The following is a 15664-nucleotide window of genomic DNA, read 5'->3' as shown; positions in this document are numbered from 1 at the left end:
CTGGAATGCTTGACTGACTTACACTCCCTTGACTAGAAATTGATGACTAAATCCTCCTCCCTTGCCTAGAAATAACTGGCTTGACTAGAAACACATGAATATAGTATCCTTGACTAGAACGTAATGGCTAAATCCTCCTCCTTTGACTAGAAATGACTGACTGACTTGAAACATTTGACTGTATTATCCTTGAGAGAACTTAATGGCTAAATCCTCCTCCTTTGACTAGAAATGACTGATTGACTTGAAACATTTGACTGTATTATCCTTGAGAGAACTTAATGGCTAAATCCTCCTTCTTAGACTAGAAATGACTGATTGACTAGAAACATATGACTATAATATCCTTGACTAGAAATTAATGACTAAATCCTCGACTCTTGACTAGACATGACTGATTGATTAGAAACACATGACTATATTATCCTTGACTAGAACTTAATGACTGACTTATCTTCCACGACTAGAAAATAATGACTAAAATTAAATGACTAGACTATTCTTCCCTTGACTAGAAATCCATGGCTGAATCCTCCTTCCCTTGACTAGGAATAAACGATTCAATCCTCCTCCAGAACTAGTAAAAAAGGATTCGATTCCCTTCCGACTAGAAATAGAGGACTAGATTTTCATGACTAAAGGATAACTGACTAGAGATAATGACTAAAGGTATGACCAGAAATGACGAATAAAGGATTGACTAAATATTATGACTGAAGAATTGACTAGAAATGCTAATTTAAAGAATGACTAGAGACCAATCCCTTGACTAAAATAATGACTGAAGGAATGACTAGATCTTCCTTCCTTGACTAAATATAAAGACTAAAAGATTGACTAGATCCCACTCTGACTAGACCCTCAAAAAGGACTAGATTCTCTCTCTCTCTGTGACTAGAAAGAATTGACTTACAACAACTTAGAATAAACTTAAAAACGAGGAAATGACTTGAACTTAAACTGACTTGAACTTAAAATGAACTTAAGACGAGGGAATGATTTGAACTTGCGCATGATTTAAGTTCAGTCCGTAAAAGTATATGGCTTGCTTCATCCTTAACCAACTAGAATACGTAAATTTTAATGACTAGATGTTCTTCCTTACAAACAAAACCTTAACTATATATATGACTGACTAGATGCATACACTTCCTTAAGAATCTATCATGACTAGAGTTGGCTTTCACTAAACTCTAAATTCGTCTTTAAACAGAGTAACACACAGTGACACAACGTAACGATATGACTAAAGTAACGTTACGAGTGTTTTTCTCCTTCTTTCTGTGAGTTATTTTGTCTAGACACACTTCGGTATAACGCTAAAATAATTCCTTAACTTGTAAATTGATTGTTCTCAGCAACGAAAGACATAAAAACGGACTAAAAGATATGGTGAACCTGGCTTTCCTTTTGACTAGAAGATAAGCAGGGAACTAAATCGCTAGGAAACAGAGGGCCATAGCGTCACCTTCGTAAACAAACCGCCTAAGTCATTATTTTCTACTATTCAGGAAAACAGAAAAGAACTGTCATTATCTCATTTGTCTTAAGATTTAGGCAGAAATGAAAAGGCCAATTCTAGAACGCTCAAACCCTGAATGACGAGGGCAACTACACAAAAAATGGGCGTTACATGTTGAAAAATTGATGTGGACAAAAACCCGGAAATCGCTGAAAAATGACAGGCGATTATTTTATGAAGATGACGATATTTTTAAACGCATCGGGCACCCATTACGATTATTATCCAAGGCCACAGAGAAGATTAACCGGGTTTTCATGGGTGACTTTTCTATTCAAGGTGCAGGAGTCGTGTACACCTATTCACCAGGATCCCAAAACAGTCCATGAAAACCACAGCAACTACTATAAAAGGCTTTTCAAACAGGCGAACTTAGGTGCCGATACTTTTATGAATATGTGTTAGAATCTCCCACTGACTCCCTTTGACTCCCTTTAACTAATATACTCAATGGTGGACCTGGCTTTCCTTTGACTAGAAAATACTCAGGGAACCGAATCACTAGGAAACAGAACCTCCCCTTGACTAACATACGCAATCCCTGACTAGATCGACACTCCCTAATGACTAGAAGGTAGGTAGGTAGGGTTATATATACAAGGCACTCAGGGTATAGTCTTACGTACGCGGCTTCCCCCGATGGTTGGGGTGTGCGTGACTGGCGGTGTGGAATCACGGAACCCAAGAAAGGTGGAGAAGGAAGGAAGATGAGGAAGAAAGAAGAGGCATTATTGGAGAAGGGAGAAGAGGAGATGAAGAAAAAGTAGGACGAAGGAAACAGGAGGAGGAGAGGAAGAAAGAGAAAAAGAAGTAAGAAAAGCTGAAGAAGTACAGACTCGTTTCGGGGTACTGCTATACTTAAGTTTTACGATACATCTATTTTGATTGTTAACACGCAACGCAAACTAACTATCTCTCTTGACCCACTTATACGAGATGACGGAGTATGTAGGCGCCCACAAGCGGAAGAAACCTTAAACTTAATCGAATTATGCGTTACACTAACTCAACTTAAGCTCGGTTATACGTGGGAGAGAGTGTGTTTTTAGTAGATATAATATATGGGAAGGGAGGGGATGGGAAGGAAAGGGATTGGATTGGATTGGAAGGGAAGAGAAGGGAATGGAATGGAATGGAAGGGAAGGGAAGGGAAGGGAAGGGAAGGAAAAGGATGGGAAAGGAAAGGAAAGGAAAGGAGAGGGAAGAAGACAGAAGCAAATTCACCGGGATATTTCAAAGTGTAGATCGATCGTGTCTTAACCTCAAACTTAATCCGATAATGTCTTACGCTAACTTAACCTCGACGCTCGGTGACAAGAAGTGAAGGTCGGTGAGACGAAGCAAAGTAGGTGGAAAGAAGCTCACCGGTAATATTCTAATTGTACAGGTAGACCGTGACTTGACCGGCCCACTGACCCTAACTTAAGCCAATCAAATACTACGTAAATGTAAACCTAAAAATCGATTATACGAAAATAGAAAGATGAGAGAGAGAGAGAGAGAGAGAGAGAGAGAGAGAGAGAGATGGAAATGACTCACCGGGGAGACTATGATAATATGTACTGATCGATCGTGACTTTGAATGGCCTACTGACCTGCTCCTCTATTTTTTATCTACGTTTTTTTAATTTTTTTTTTGGTAGAGGAGACAGACCAAAGATGATTAAGAAGAAAGCACAAATACTTTCAAAAACTCCGCTCCTGCAAAATGAAAGGACATAGGAAGATGCTAGCTAAGAAGAGAAGATAAAATTTTCTTCCGGAGATCTCTAAAGAGTGTTAAAGTCGTAGGAAGGAGGATATACAGTAGAAGGAAAGCTCATTACTTATTCATACCAACAAGATGGAACATAGGAAGGTCTAGTAAGGAAGGGAAGATCAAATATTGTACCGAAGATCTCTAGAAAATGTTCAAGTCGTAGGAAGGAAGGAAGAAACACAGAAGGAAACAACTCATTACTTATCCCTAACTTACAAACCATAATGACTAGCGCAGTAACTCTCTCCCTACGTCTACCTTAAGGACTAGTGACTAGGCGTGGGCGTGCTCCTGGCTGAGAGAGGGACTGGAGGGCGAGTAGCGAGACAAGCACCGAACTCAAGAGCCAAGAAGCAGCGAGACTAAGAGCGAATGTGTTCAGTATGAGGGGGTTCAGGGGGGTTCATAGCCTCGGACCGGAGAGAATGAAGCCAAAGATGATGACTGGATGACCGGAAAAAAAATGACCCTACTCTGTTAGTCACGATGAATAAACAAATCGGGTATAGTTTTTTTGACTTTTAACTTATTTTTGTACGATGTAACCTCATTCTGCTTCGTTCTTGGCTATTTTGCTAAACCTAAAATTGACTAGAAATCATAAGGCCACGAAAGTTACTAAAATAATGCTAAATCGAGGAGACAGAAATGAAAGGTTGGAAAGGGGAAAAAAAGGAAGAAATTGATTGTCGAGTTGATTGTAGGAAATTTGGAAATGGGAAAAGAAAGGGAAAAATTAGTCTTTGGTAGGAAAATTTACTTATCGTTTTGTATCATTAAAGTGTTCATGGGGAATCGAACGCAAATACAAACGAAGTAAAGAGAGATAATAAAATAGTGCAATAAGGAAGAAAAGGAAGTTAGAATTAGATCCCAAACAATGAACCTGTACTTTGAGTTAGTTATATGGGCACTAAACAAACTATGATTATTGAATTGGTCCGCACGAAAGACAAAACGAAACAGCGACAAAGAAAATCCGCACCAGACAGACACAGAAAGAGATAAAGAGAAGAAAAGAAGAATTACAACACTAATATCGAACTTTAGACGTGGAACTTGGGTGCTGGATCAACGTATTATGTAGAAGTGACGACACTTCAACAATAGCCAACCACAGCAACTTCCTTAACCCAAACTTAACCCTAGCGACTTAACCAGGACGACACGCAGCGACCCTTCCGTCCGAACGCTAATAAGGAAGGGTCGTCGTGGTCGTCCCTCCGCTAACCTTACACGACTAGACGACTGATTGACTGACTACGCGGCAGACTTGAGATCATGTGAGGCAGCCGGAGAGGGGGGCACCGAGGCTTGGCGAGACGAGGCGGTACACGGCGCGGCATATTACAACCTGCGTTTTCTTTGACCAATGGCATAAAAAGGTGACTTATGAAATTTAGAATGGAAAAGGAGGAAGTTACTTTACTATCCTGATTCACTGGATTGATTTTATTTTTGTTTATTGGTTTATTTGACTTTTTGATTGATAATTATTTTCTCTTGGGTCAATTTTGGTCAGTTTAGGTATTTTTAAGATGTCGACGCCGCCTTCGCTGAGTCATGCCATTGCCAGACGGACACGGAGAGCAGACTAACAAGACTCGTATCATCAAACGTTTCGGGCTTTTGTTACGACCGTTTCTCAAGGCCACAGAAGAGATGCATCGGGTTCTCATGAGTGTTTTCCCGTTCATGGCGCAGAGAAGCCTTCCAAAACTACCACCAGGGCCAGGAAAACACCCATGGAAACCCCTCGCTACAACAACTTCTACGAGAGCCTTTTAAGAGAGATGTAATAAGGTTTCGAAGGGTTTGATAATATGGGTCTAACGCTCTTCCTTCCACCCAATCTCGGCCCCGGTAAAACACTTGACGTCCCCCGCACTAGATTGTGTGACTAGATTGTTCCTCATCCTTGGTTTCCGGCCGTGATGCGAGGGACGGTGTGTGTACGGTCTGTTCGGGCACACACACACACACACACACGCACACACGCACACGCACATGAACAGACATACGCACACCGCCACCCCGTACACAGCTCAAGAAAAATATAAGATTGTACTTAACGAATAATTATGGAAAAAATACGTATATATGGCACAGTATTTACACACACACACACACACACACACACACACACACACACACACACACACACACACACACACACACACACACACACACACACACACACACACACACACACACACACACACAAACACACACACACACACACACACACACACACACACACACACACACACACACACACACACACACACACACACACTTGTACGCTCTCTAAATTATGTAGAAGTTAAAATTTAATATAAAACTTAAGTTTAATGACTAGTATTTGCATGTAAACTTAATGATTCATGGATATAAGATAACCTAAAACTACACACACACACACACACACACACACACACACACACACACACACACACACACACACACACACACACACACACACACACACACATTGATGAAGGGAGCGAACGGTTAACACCCTTTTCTCCCCCCTCCCCCCAGTCTCTCTCTCTCTCTCTCTCTCTCTCTCTCTTCTTTCTACGGGATGTGAAAGACGAGCGGCTTACCAACATTACCGAAGTAGCAGCAGAAGGGAAAGGAAGGGGAGGGAGGGAAGGGAATGGAAGAGAAGGAAGGGGAGAAAAGTTATATAAAGTGACGGAATGGAAGGGAGGGGTAAATAAAAGAGGGAGAATGGTAACAGAAACAAAGGGAAGAGATGGAAAGGGAAGGGAGTTGAAAGTAAATTAAGAAGCGGGAAAGAAAGAAAGGGAGAGAAGAGAAGGAATGAAGAAAAGAGGGATATAGAGGGTCGGGTTGGAAGGGAACTGAAGGCAAAGTAAGAATAGTTAACGTACTGAAGGAGAGGGAAGGGAAAGGAGAAGAAGGAAAGGAAAGGGAAGAGAACGGAGAAGGAAAGGAAAGGGATGGGAACGGAGAAGAAGGGAAGGAGAGGGAAGGGAAAGAAGAAGAAGGAAAGGAAAGGAAAGGGAAGGGAAAAGAAGGAAAGAAAAGGGAAGGGAATGGAGAAGAAGGAAAGGAAAAGGAAGGGAAAGGAGAAGGAAAGGAAAGGGAAGGGAACGAAGAAGAAGGGAAGGAGAGGGAAGGGGAAGGAGAAGAAGGAAAGGAAAGGGAAGGGAAAGGAGAAGAAGGAAAGGAAAGGGAAGGGAAAGGAGGAAAAGGAAAGGAAAGGAAAGGGAAGGGAAAAGAAGGAAAGGAAAGGGAAGGGAATGGAGAAGAATGAAAGGAAAAGGAAGGGAACGGAGAAGAAGGGGAGGAAAGGGAAGGGAAGGGAGAAGAAGGGAAAGAAAGAGAAGGGTTTTATTCTCTATGTAGCGTCCCTTTGCTATAACGGAGAGACGGAGGAGGAGGAAGAGAAGGAGAAGCAGAAGGAGAAAGAGGAGGCAGAGAAGGAGAAGAGGAAGAGGAAGAGAAAATAGACGTCCCAAAGAGAACAACACCATTCCTTTTTTTTTGCTTGTTTTTTTTGTTTGTTTGTTTTCTTCATAATTTATAGACGAGAATCAACTTTTTTTACCATTTTCTCTTTTTTTCGTTATTTTTCTTCACTTGATTCTTGTGTATAAATTATTCGCACGCTCATTTACGATTTTTTTCTTCAGATTTTTTCCTCTTCACTTCTTTTTTTTTGCCCTATCCATTTTTTTCTTATCTTGCCAATAATTAATTTCTAGATACCTAATTGATTGTTCTGCTTACTAAAGAGAGACCTATTCCGATAACTTAGCAATAACCAATCTACGTATTCCTGTATTATCACACACACACACACACACACGCACACACACACACGAAGAAGAAAAAGAAGAGGGGTTAGTGGGGGGTAGTGGTGGGGGAATAGTGGTGGTAGTAGTAGTGGGGGGGGGTAGTGGTAGTGGTAGTTGTGGTGGTGGTGGTCATGGTGGTGGTAGAGCCTTCAATAAGTAAAGTTCAGTGGCGGTTCCTCCTCCTAAGAGTCTCCTAAGAACGCAGGACTCAAAATAAACAATTGACGTGAGATCGTACGTGAAGTAAAGCATTAAGCAAGACAATATAAGCAATACAAAGGTCCTTCGAAGCCTCAGGACCTTATACACAAACACACACACACACACACACCACTCACCTACTCAAGGGCTGGAGATGACCTTGTACTTGTATATCCGATCTGCCTTTATACTTTTGTCAGAGATATACAAGTGCCCCTTAAGTGATGTATACGGCCACCTGAATGTCTCCATCTCCTGGTGTTTGACTAGATTTATTTAACAAACTGTTGGGACATATTTGTTCTTTCTCCCTTTTTTGAATGCAAGGAATAAATGACAAAAGTGTAGGCAGTATTTCTGTTCTCTTTAAAACAACTGATGATTATTTTTAAATGTTTGATTTTTATCATTAATGACCAGAATGAAAAGAATGTCTAGTAACCAGGCAATTGAAATGGAGTTTAATATCATATCTAAACATAAGAAAAGTTTTGGAAATTGACTTTTTTTCCTTAATGGCAATAAAAAAATAGAGAGTAAAGAGTAAAGCTTAAAATAAACCACCAGTTCAGTTTTAGTATAGCGGCGGAACATAAAACTCCAGATTAATACCGAGGCACCGGGGAGGGGGGGAGACACACAGGTGGCCGGGGGAGCGGGGAGGCGGCGGTGTGCGTGAGGTGCGTGTATTAGCTTCGTCAACACGCCGCGTGGTGACGTAGAAGCGGCGCCGATGACGTGAGGGCGCCGAGCCGATGACCTCCGCAAGTGAGTGACATGAGGTGACCCCAAAACAACACGCCCGCGTCACCCGAGTGGGGGAAACCCAATCACGATACTTCATTCACGCTACCTCTGATGACAAGCCCCGCCCACATGCTCTGCCAATCCTACCCTCCGCCAATCCTCAAGCCTCGATAGCTCTGGATTGGTAGACGGTAGGAAAGATGAATTCTGATTGGTGGTTATGGTGCATAGTGTGGTCAGGACTTACGACTCGTATTAGCAAAAGCTTCGGACTTCTGTTACGACTATTTTTAAAGGCCGCAGAGAAAGTACATCGGGTTGCCATGTGTGTTTCTCCCGTTCATGGCGCAGAAGCCTTGCAAAACTACCGCTAGGGTCATGCAACCACTCATGGAAACCCCTATACAACTTCTGCGAGAGCCTTTTTGAAATAGCTGTACTTAGGTCTCGAAGAGTTTGATGATATGGAGCTTAGTGTCGGTGTTAGCATGAATGGAGTGTGTGATCACGTCGTCTTCAGCCCCAGTCACCGCCGCCGCTTTTGTCTAAACCTAAGGATATGTACACTCTTCTTATGGCACTTTATGTACACGGTAGGCGTTGATCGCTCCTAGATACGAGTCATTAAACGTACACACAGCCCAGAGATCCACTATTTGAGCAGCACACGGAACACGGACCAATGCCTGAGAACACACACACACACACACACACACACACACACACACACACACACACGCACACGCACACGCCTAAAGCACGCCGGTAGCACACAACAGCACCGCAAGTTGTTTTTATATTTCATTAACTTAACTAAAATTAAATTCCTTAAACAAAAAAACACCTGCATGCGGTTCCTTTAGTTTCAACCATAGTTCCGCAATTTTGTTTTTCATTGTAATCTTAAAAATAATTCCTTTACACCTGCGGTCGATCTTTTGCTTCGATCACTACGTAAACACACAGATTTGGACTACGAACTTAAACTTAACCCTCCTATCCCTTCCCTCCCTTCCCATTCTCCCTTCTCCTTATTGCACGGCCTGATTGCACGGTGTTCCTTGCTCTTGTTGCACGCGTTCCCAGCACGAATCTAAGCCAATTGGTTGTGACGAACTTAATATAACGAAGATATGGATGTGGCGCGGGCTGCTGTTTGCGTTACCGGCGGCGCGCGGTGAAGAGAAAGAGTGAGGGAGTGAGAGAGTCAGGCGGTGAAACGTATATAAAAAAAAAATAAAAAAAAAACTACACCATTGCTTTTGAGGGGAAGTTTAGAGACACGCACCGCTATTCTTTTTTTTCTTTTTTTTTTTTTGCAAACGAGAGGACAAAACTAGAGTGATGTAGTTTGGCGGTGAACCTTTTATGTGTGTGTGTGTGTGTGTGTGTGTGTGTGTGTGTGTGTGTATGTGTGACCAGCGACGACAGCTCGGAGCAAACTCTATAGAGGGCGTAAAACAAACAAGAAAACAAACTGTGGGGATCAGAATGAAAAAGTAATTAATCCGACGTAGCGAGTGAGTGTTCCCGTTTCGATTATCCAGTTATCCGGCGGGCGAGGGGCGGCGGCGGCGGCGGTGGAGGCGGCGAGAGTAGTGGTGGTGGTGGTGGTGGGGAGGAGAGTGCGACGGGTCTGACATGTGTCCTCTCCAACACCTCACCACACCACGCCACACCACACCACGCCACATCACGCCACGCCGCACACCCTTCACGCAGAAAAGTACTGATTAACCACACGTCGAACACGGTAATAGGGGCTCAGGGACGCTGTTTAAGTGTAATAATGTAAAAAATACTACACGTACTGAATAGAAAACTCTGATTCTTAAGCTTTATGTTCGAATGTATATATGACAATGCAAATTTGTGAGAACTCTTGAATAATTGCTTTTTAAATGAGGAATTGTAGATTTTTAAGAGCTTTCGATGCCTTGTGCTGTGTATATAAATAGTTACGTGGATTTACTAGAACAATTAACTCTTTTTGCTATTTAGTTTGAGATTTATGTGGCGTTTATGAGAGAATTTGGTAAGTTTTCGAATTGATACAAGAAAATCTGCTACTCGCAACTTCTCACCATTAGTTTTGTTCACTGTTGGAATGGGCGACTATATATGGAAGCTCCAGAATGACGCGCAAATATTGACTTATTGACGCAAAAGAGATCAATAACGTATGACGCAATTTATGGCGCTTTAGAAACACAAAAATAATACAATTAACACGTCCCTTTTACCCTATAGTTGTGTGCGCGTTGGGGGTGGGTGATAACTTGACAAACTCGAAAGTGACCTGCAAATATTAACTTTTTAAAACATGAAATTTCAATGACGCTTTTCGGAACCCAGAAAAAATAAATCGGCATTCGTTTCCTTCCCCAAGTTTTGTGCTCCGTTGAAAAGGTGGACTATGAGAACCTAATATCGACCTGCAAATATATATCCTGTGAGCCGTGCGTGTCTCCATCAATCAACGTTAACGAACTAAATATTACAACGTTCGCATTTCATTTCCGAATTGATACCAACTGACTCACTCTTTCTGTCTCTCTCTCTCTCTTTTTCTGGTTCGCTCGTGAGGCGCTGCGTGTGCGTGCGTGCTTGCGTCCGTGATTCCGGTGCTGCTTTCATGATGATCGCTAACCTTAGAGAGACTTATAGAAACTTATCCACTAAAGGGCCAAAAAGAACACGAGGAACACCTTCACGGGCGGCCAGGTGTGACGGCGTGAGCGTGGACACCTGGCCGCGAGTATAACAGGCTAACCTCACCTTGATGTTCATGGTAATCAAGCCATATTATTATCATTTTTTTATTATTATTATTACCTGAACTTACTATATTTATCTCATCCTTATTATGCTTTCAAAAACTAAGTACATGATTACCATTTTTTCTATATTTTTTTTCTTTTTTCTTCATCAGTGAGATTAACCTGTTTTTTTTGTACATCATTATTTTCTACACTACAAACACAAGAGAATCGATTAAGTTCCTGTCTTGTTCTGAAGTGCTATCCTGTGTCTCTTTCTGGCGTGTTCAGGTACTTGGGTTGACTGATTAGAGGCTAGGCAATGACTACATGCTAACTGAGACAACTGGGCTTCACTTTCTCTACTGAGGGTCAACTTAGGGCTTGGTTCACCTCTGCTTGGGGGCCGAAACTCTCCTAACACCACTCCTCGGCGCCTCGGTGAAGTCTACGGCGCCAGATATGCAGGTTTCAAGTGCTTCTGAGGCTCATTAGGATAAACTTAACTTGGATAACAGAGAATGCGTGTGGCTTGAGTATAATCATAACATTCAGTAGGTTTAACTAAGAATTGGTGTTTTTTAAGTGTAATGAGCTTGTGATCAGTAATATAAAAATGTGAATATACAATTGAGATCATGATTAATATTGAATTATTTTTTTCAAACGACAAATTCAAGAACATGGCAATAATTAAGTCCCTTTATGAGAGCAGCCTTGGACTCTTTCGTTAACCTTTAATTTGAGATCAGTGTTGGATATCCTCTTGTTTGGTTTGAAGGCCATAAACTGAGATCAATCGATACTTGACTTTATGACACACTTTGAGACTGAAACCCACTCATTCACTCGCTCTTCCGCCTCGTGAGCGTAATAATGAACATCAGAACTCTCACAACACTCATCCACGCCACGTCCTGTCACATACACGCAGGAGTCGTGGCTGCACACAAAGACCAACAGGAGGATGAATTTTATCAATGAATCTGAGCGCCATTCACCCCGTCCGTGCGTCGGTCGTAGTACACACGCACACACACACACACACACACACACGGTGAGCAGACCTACTGACCTTCACCTGTTAATAAGCTACGCCCTCAAGTTGTCTCAGACTTAATCTATGGATACATGATATACAGAGCAATGTGGGGACAGTGACCAGTGACATGACTTGGCCCGCCGCTGAGGGGGCGGACGGGCAAGACTAGAGTAGTATAGGGAAGGCCCGAGGGCCGGTACCTGTTGAGCCGCGGGGGCTGGCGGGGGACGTAGGGGAGGAAGGCCTCTGCTGCAGGAACCGCAACCGAAGACCTGCCTGACGGGGAGCCGCGCCCACACCGGAGGGAGCTGCCGAAGACGCCCTTTGGTAACATCTCAGATGTCCGATGACTTCAGACGTCGGTTTGACATCGACGGGACATCTGCGGCGCCGAGTGGTGGTGGTGGTGGTGGTGGTGATGGGGGAGGAGGAGAGGGAGGGAAAGGGAAGGGGGGGATACCATTAAGTTACGTTGGTGCAGAGATCTGGTGGGGTCGGTGAAGGAGGTGGGGTGGTGGGGGCGGGGGATGTTGAGTAGGCATGTGTCCTCTTGGGGAGAACTGAGGGCGGGGCACATGTAGCTGGGTGGGGGATGTGGCCTCAAGGCTGTGGAGGTGGGCGGTCTCGAGGTGCAGCTCGAGGGCGGCCGCCGTGTAGAAGGCCGCGGCACACAGGTGGCATGGCAGCACCTCGGCGGGGAAGTGGGGCGACAGGAGGGGCGTGAGAGGAGGAGGATGGGGCGCGTGGGACGGCCCCGCCCCGTCACTGTCGCCGCCTTCCCCGCGGTGGGTGGCCTGGTGCTTCCTCAAGTACGACTGTCTCTTGAACTTCTTGAAGCACAGGTCGCACTCGTACTGTTCCTCGGAGGCCGCCTCCTCCCGCGCCATCGCCATGAACTGCGGGAGCGGCACCAGGGCGGGAGGACCCTTTAGTAGGTTGTTGTTGGTTGTACTGCTCGTGTTGTTGTTGTTCTCGGTGTAACTCTTGCCTGGCGGCCCCTCGGCCTCGATGCTGGTGCTGGTCGAGGCTGTGCTGGTGCCGGGGGCGGCACTGCCAGCAGCGGAGGTCTTGGGTTTGTGCCAGCGTCTGTGCGAGGCGAGGTTGGCCGGGCAGTTGAACACTTTGTCGCACTCTGGACACCGGTACTCCACGTGGATGATGCGGGAGCACCGGTGTTGGGCCAGACCAAAGGCGTCATCGTACATCTCCTTGCAGAGTCGACACACGTAGTCGCCGATCTTGTTGTCGATCTTAGCCAGCTCGGCTTTGGCTTCCTCTGTGATCTCAACGACGTTATAAGCCGGGTCGATGTCACCCTTCCTGACGACGAGGGGCTCCTCCCCCTCCGCCAGCTCCCGGATGATGGTGCCGGACACGGGCGACGTCTTGTCCTCGTCAAAGTTGAGTCGCCGCGCCGCCTTGGTTTTCTTGGAGGTCTTGAGTTTCTTGTCGGACAAGGTGGACGTGGTGGGGGACTTACGTTTTTGTGGCGTGACGACGGTGGCGGCGACGGGGGACTTTGGCGGCACCTTGATGGGTGTGACGAGACGTGGGGAGCCCGGGGGACGGGTGGAGAGGTTGAGTCCTTCCTGAGGACTCTGGAGGGACACGGTGTTGTGACTGAGGTCGTAGGGGGACCGGCCGAGAGGAGACGTGAAGGGAATGGGAGACCGGAGGGGTGAGGAGCCGTGCGGCCAGTAGAGCGTGGGCGACAACAGGTGGTAGGGGCTGGTCTGGGGCGGCATCAGGTACCGCGGGTCGTCCACGCGCGGGATGGTCAGGTGGAAGGGTTGGAAGTGACCAGCTTCTGGCGCCTCGTGGAGGGTGGAGACATGCAGGCTCTGCTCCAGGCCGTCCTCGGAGCCCTTCCGCTTGATGAGTGCCAGCGGGCCCGCCTGCTCCACCTCGCCGGGGGGGACGTGCACCTCAGGGTGGATCTTGGGCGGGAGGCGCACCGAGGGCGTGTGGCACACTGATCTTCGGTAAAAGTCCCCATCAGAGGGGCTGCTGAAGCCAGAGTCCGGGGTCCGCACCAGCAGACGGCAGCCCTTGTCAGCCCTCGCCCTGCACCACGTCCTTCACTCCCTCCACCTCTCCACGTACCTGCTGCAGCTCATCCCGGGGCCTCGTGTCGGACCCCTCGCTGTCACGCCGACTCCGGAGGCTGAAGTCAACAGGTTCGTCTTGCTCCGCCGGCAGGGTGACGTCCCGCCACGGTCTGTATGGTATCAAATCCAGTGCACTCATTTCTTCTCTCCTCTTCACCAGGAAGCCTTTCGGCATTATCACAGTTGAGATCACAGATGAACACAGCGAGCCGACTCGTGTAGTTATTGGAGGCGTCTGGCCCAGCGCCTCACATCTTGTCAGGAGTGTGAGCGGGAAGGGTGAGAGGAGCACAGGAGAGTGCGTCCACCCCGCTCCCCGCCCGGCGACCAACTAACTGTGGCGTATGGTGGGGCGTCCCACGGGTGTCTGTGGCACCTGGCCGCTGTACAGCCGGGCGGGCCGACGCTGGTTGGCCGCACGTTCGCGTACCGTCCGCTGATTGGGCGTGCGTTCCGACGGTCCCGCCCCCCGGCAGGTGTGCGGCGGGTGTCGGAGGGTTGAGGGAAGGCACGTGCGACAACCTCCGACACCCAAATCGATGACGGAATATCATACATTTGGCTCTGTGTCGGCAGTCCTCCAGACCTCCCTTATTAGTCCCCCAGTAAATTCCCGACGATAGCCCGAGGGTGGCAGAACAATGCCCGCGTGCAGGCATTCATGGCAGGGGCGGCGGCGGCGGCGGCGGCGAGGGGGCAGGCGGCCGGCCGTCTTGTGCCACATTGTATGATTATGCTTTGGAAGAAAACACTTCCCCTGACACAGCCGACACACCCAACACTTTCCGGCCCTGCGTCCGCCACTTCCCTCTGTAATAAACTGGTCTCGAAAACTTTTGACTTTATGGTCATGGATGCCATGAATTAGGACACTACACACGACCAGCTGGTTACTGAGATATATTAAATAACATAAGATGCAAACGTAATGGAAAGGAAATAATTTTCAAATCTAAATTAACACTTAGAGTAAGAATCAAAGTCGGTTATATATTTTTTTAGGTAGCATATATATATTAAAGTAATTAAATATTGAACCTCAACTTGATCGTCCAAGATTTTTTTAGTTTTGAAATATTGGATAATTATCTAGACGTAATTACCTTCACCATTTGGACGAACGCTGATGTTTCCCTCCTCCCCTTCCTGCCTCCACCAGGTGTGGCGCGATTTCAAGTGTTCGCGGGGCGGAGGGTCCCGGCGGGCGGCGGTGGAGGGGAGGCGCGGGAGGTGGAGGCGTTGGGAGGGGGAGAGGAGGGGGGGAATCATGCTGCGTCCTGCCCCGTCCTCCTCCTATACGTGACTGTACAACATCTCTAAGGTAAGTGAAAGCAAATTAGTGTGTCTGCAGGATTTTATTACCTCGTTGTGTTGCAGGTCTTTCTTCAGTATGTGTTGCACTTAAACTGTCTCCTTTACCGTTATAATACACAAGCTTCGATTTTCCTTCTCTTTTCATTTGATATTTGAATCGATCTTTGTAAGAACGTAACACTGAAAACCAATAATCGATAACGCTTCTCCTTGTTGCCTCTCTGATTCACACACACACACACACACACACACGGAAAAGATTGCGCGCAGATAAACACACACACACACACACACACACACACACACACACACACACACACCATGACCCCTCCCATACACACACCTATACCGCTCCTCCGCCTCCTGCTTACCATCGCCTGTGTAA

At 46.1% G+C, this 15664-nt stretch overlaps 1 pseudogene; it reads right to left on the bottom strand.

The window, feature by feature from the left end:
• Positions 1-5444: 5444 nt before the first annotated feature.
• On the bottom strand, positions 5445-14882 carry LOC126993049 (uncharacterized; annotated as a pseudogene).
• Positions 14883-15664: the final 782 nt, after the last annotated feature.

This window comes from Eriocheir sinensis, unplaced genomic scaffold, assembly GCF_024679095.1.
Source record: "Eriocheir sinensis breed Jianghai 21 unplaced genomic scaffold, ASM2467909v1 Scaffold546, whole genome shotgun sequence".
NCBI classification, from domain to species: Eukaryota; Metazoa; Arthropoda; class Malacostraca; order Decapoda; family Varunidae; genus Eriocheir; species Eriocheir sinensis.
The sequence above is the reverse complement of the archived record's forward strand: the minus strand, read 5'-3'. Positions and strand labels throughout refer to the sequence as shown.